We start from the raw sequence: 4717 nt of genomic DNA, 5'->3' as shown, positions 1-4717 counted from the left end.
AGAATATACATTTTTCTCAAGTGCACATGGAATATTTTCTTGTCCAAAAAAATACGTCTACATTGTCCAAGATGGACAAGGAGGAAAAACAGATATACCGTAGATTGTAAATATGTGTAATATGTAGTTAATATATGCAAGTGTATCTCCTTTCCCACTCATCAAAACACAGCTTTCATCCCATGGTGTGTACACACATATACGTGCACTATGTGTACTGACACCTGTTTCTGGCCACATGGGCTCCAGTCATCTGCCTACTAGCCTAAGATGGTATGTACAAGATTTGGGCCCAGGAACTCATACTTGCTTGGTTTTGCAGCTTTCATTTCAATTGCATTCAGATGACGTGTTTTCCTGCAGTCCTCTCCCAAGAAGTTGCCCACCCCTAAAATAATATTAGCCCTTCATCTACCTCCAAATAACATACACCAGACTGCCTCTGCATCCCTCAGCATATCCATTCATTGAGAATGTTCAGAGATGCGCTGAAATGGGCCCCTATCAGATCACAGGAGGCAATGTGCATTGCTTCCCAATTCCACATTCAGGGATGTCACAATCATACTTTGAAATTGACCCGGTGAGAGTATGTATACCACAGAAACCAGAAAAAGCGACAAATCTGGACCCTTGTTTCCAGGGAGCCAGGTCAGCAGCATACCACGGACTAGACTGTCTCTGAAGGCCCCGAGGCCCGGGACTCCCCCACACAACTAACTCTGATACAACATGAGATTAAAAGGACCGTTAGCTAGACACACTGGTACTGCATCAACACCCAAATAAAAATGTAAATTGAAAACATGTAACCTAAGGAATTTTTTCTATAGTCCTTTTTTCTCTTTCTCTCCTTGGTAGCTAGAACCCTGGGAGCTTACTAAAATAGAAACTATCTGCACTAAAATCAGGTGGGGAAAAAAAAAGATGTTAAAAGTACAGCTTTGACCTAGAAGAATGTGACACTTTGGATTGTGATGGGAGAATAAATAACATTTTCTTGTATCAATCTCTGCCCCAGGGGGGTCTTGGGTTATTAAATATAACTGTCCGGACAAATAGTACTTCAGGGAGAACTGGTTGTTGTTCGGCTACTCCCAGGACAAACTACATGAAGCCTATTAACCAGACAGCCTGTGCCAGATTAAAACCCTCTCCTGACTCCTCTGGATACGACTAGTTAGTCCTCCTTAGCCACCTCCATTGGCCTTGTTGATCCGGAGCACAACACTAACTAAAAGTGACTCTGTGTGCTGGCTGGTCTGCCATGGGGTCTGAACACAGCCCCCATGGGCAGGGGGCAGGGGGGTTCCACTGTGGCAGGCACTTGGTCTTTCAGTTTCCAGTGGCCTTTACCCATAAAAGCCCTCTATTGAGGCAATTTGTTCAACCAGTCTCCTCTGGATCATGGGTGCCCCCAAAATTTAGCCCTAAAGTTATAGACTTAAATCCAGAAAGAGTCTCAGGGATATTTTGCTCCGATCTTCCTCTTACAGGTGAAGTCCAGAGAAAGAGGGTCACTGGCCCAAAGCAACAGCAGAGCCCTCACCAGGGTAGAGCAGGAACTCAGGACTGCCCAGCCCAGGGCTCTGTCCACCCTCTTTCACTGTCTCCCTTGGAGGTGGGAGAGAGAGGTGGCACCCTTGAGGGAAAAAGGACAGCAGCTTTATTACCTATACCTGACAGCGGTCACAGGTGTCACGGATCGCTAAATCTGTGAGAACGTCAAAGGCCCCCACTCAGCTAATGAACAGAGATTTCATTGAATTCAATTTGTGATACAACTATTGTATTTAATTGGTTGAGTCATTTCTTAAAAATCTTTCTGATGGGACTTCTGGCCAAGATGGAGGCATAGGTAGATGCACTGTGCCTCCTCGCGCAACCAAAACTAAGGACAACAAAAATTTAGAAACAAAAAACAACCAGAACAGAGAGAAGTGAATCGAACCAAAGTCTGACTAACATTCATCCAGACCGGTAAGGAGGGGCGGAGTCGGAGGCCTACGGAGAGGGGTCGAGGGGTCCCAGCAGGAGGAAGTGGTGGCTGGCAGATACAGGCGCGCAGGGCACAGGTGGCAATTGGCGGACCCCAGAAGCCCAGGGGCAGCTGACGGACCAGTGGCAGACCCTGGGCGCGGGAGGCAACGAGCAGACCCAATGAGGCGTGCAAGGCAGCTGGCTGTCCACAGCCACACATTCGAGAGCAGACAAGCTAGGTGGAAATGGGCAGCGACACAGACCACACAACCCAGGGACCCAGCGCCGGGAAACAAAGTCTAAAGGCACCAATTGGAAACACCTGTGGGAGTTGAGGCTGGAAGCATCTCTCAGCCTCACAGGAGGCTCCTTGGGGAGACCCACAGAGTCCGAGAAAGTACACAAGCCCACCCCACCTGCCTGAGAGCCAGCACCAAAAGGGCCCAATTTACTTGTGGGAAGTGGCAAAGGGGACTGAGGTCCTAGAGAGAGCGGAGCGGGCACCATTGTACCCTCTCGGACCCAGCCCCCACATACAATGTCACAATCCAGCGACTGAGGTGCCCCTCTCTGGTGAACACCTAAGGCTCCACCCCTCATACATAACAGGCGCGACCAGACCAAAGGGTGGGGGAAGATGGTTCAAACAGAATTAAGAGCCCCTTGGCCAGTCCTTTTAAGCAAACAAGATATAGCCAACCTATCAGATGCACAGTTCAAAGCACTGGTGATCAGGATGCTCACAGAATTGGTTGACTTTGGTCATAAATTAGATGAACAAATGCAGGCTACGATAAGAGAAATGAAGGAAAATGCACAGGGAACCAAGAGTGATGGAAAGAAAACTGGGTTTCAAATCAATGGAAGGGAGAATCAACCAGAAGGAAGAAAGGAACAACCAAACAGAAAAGAATGAAGAAATAAGAATTCAAAAAAATGAGGAGAAGCTTAGGAACCTCCAGGACATCTTTAAACGTTCCAACATCCAAATTATAGGGGTACCAGAAGGGGAAGAGGAAAAACAACAAGTGTAAAAGTTATTTGAACAAATTATAAAGGAGAACTTCCCCAATCTGGCAAGGGAAATAGACTTCCAGGAAGTCCAGGAAGCTCAGAGAGTCCCAAAGAGGTTGGACCCAAGGAGGAACACGCCAAGGCACATCATAATTACATTAGCCCAAGGTAAAAATGAAGGAGAGAATTCTAGAAGCAGCAAGAGATAAGGGGACAGTTACCTACAAAGGAGTTCCCATCAGAATGTCAGCTGATTTATCAAAAAAGACCTTGCAGGCAAGAAGGGGCTGGAAAGAAATATTCCAAGTCATGAAAGGCAAGGACCTACATCCAAGATTGCTCTATTCAGCAAAGCTTTCATTTAGAATGGAAAAAGGAGATAAAGTGCTTCTCAGATAAGGCCAAGTTAAAGGAGTTCATCATCACCAAGCCCTTATTATATGAAATGTTAAAGGGACTTATCTAAGAAAAATAAGATAAAAAATATGAACAATAAAAAAAGACTTCAAACTCACAGTCAGTAAAAACCATACCTAAAACAAAAGCAAACTAAGCAAACAAATAGAACAGGAACAGAACCACAGAAATGGAGATGACATGAAGGGTTAGCAACAGGAAAGTAGGAGGAGGACAGAGGGGGAAAAGATATAGAGAATAAGTAACACAGACAATAGGTAGAAAATAAACGGGAGGAGGGCAAGAATAGTATGGGAAATATAGAAGCTAAAGAACTTATGACACATGGACATGAAATAAAGGAGGGAATGTGAGTGGGAGGGGGTGGGCAGGGTAGAGGGGACTGAAGGGGGAAAATGGGACAATTGTAATAGTATAATCAATAAAATGTATTTAAAAAAAACTTTCTGATGCATTCCCCAAGTAATAACTGAATTACAAAGCCACAAAGAAGAGAGAATTTAATCAAAATATTCTAGTGGCTCCTTTTCAAAATAATTCAAGGACAAATAAATAGGAAGCCTTACTTCTTTGCCTTAATTAAATAAACTTCTCAATAAATTCTTCCATCATCCTAGCAACAGAAAATAGAATCCTCTATTGAATTTTTCTTCTTTCTATTTTTCTTCTTCTATTAAGAAGTATAAAGTTTCTAAGCAAAACAGACCTTTAAAAAATCACTGTAGCCTCAAGCTAGCTTTAAAAAGGAAAAAATGTTACATTACTTAATGTTACTGCAAGTTCCTTTTAGAGCACAAATCATAGATTGTAAGAATAGATTTTCATGTATGGCAATATAAACATTTCATGAGAAAATAGTGGATCTATGCATTTGTTTATTTATTATATGAATTACATTGGGATAGCTCCTATTGTCTGCACAGAATGAGCTGGTTCATTTTTATATTATGTATAGGATTTCCAAATTACAAAGCTAAATGGAATGTGCATCGTAAGTCCCAGAGACTGGCTCCCTCACCCTTCAGATAAGAAAAGCAACACACAGGAAGGTTCTGGGACTCGCCCAAGGTCACAGAGCTAATTAGCTGCAGAGCTGGAAATAGAATCTCCCCAGAATGTATGACTCCACAGAATGTACACTGCTGATCATTCTCACAAAGTTTATAAAATGTCTTTTAACACCACAAATTCCCATGTTTTCATTAGACACATGAAAATTATAATAGTGGTTCCTAATAAATGTTTTCTCCTCAGTTATATATGCTCTTGGTATATACATGTGTAACATCAGAATATTTATGCTTTG

The sequence above is a fragment of the Phyllostomus hastatus genome, unplaced genomic scaffold, assembly GCF_019186645.2.
Source record: "Phyllostomus hastatus isolate PE091 unplaced genomic scaffold, TTU_PhHast_1.1 phas_contig_86, whole genome shotgun sequence".
Classification (NCBI taxonomy): domain Eukaryota; kingdom Metazoa; phylum Chordata; class Mammalia; order Chiroptera; family Phyllostomidae; genus Phyllostomus; species Phyllostomus hastatus.
The sequence above is the reverse complement of the archived record's forward strand: the minus strand, read 5'-3'. Positions refer to the sequence as shown.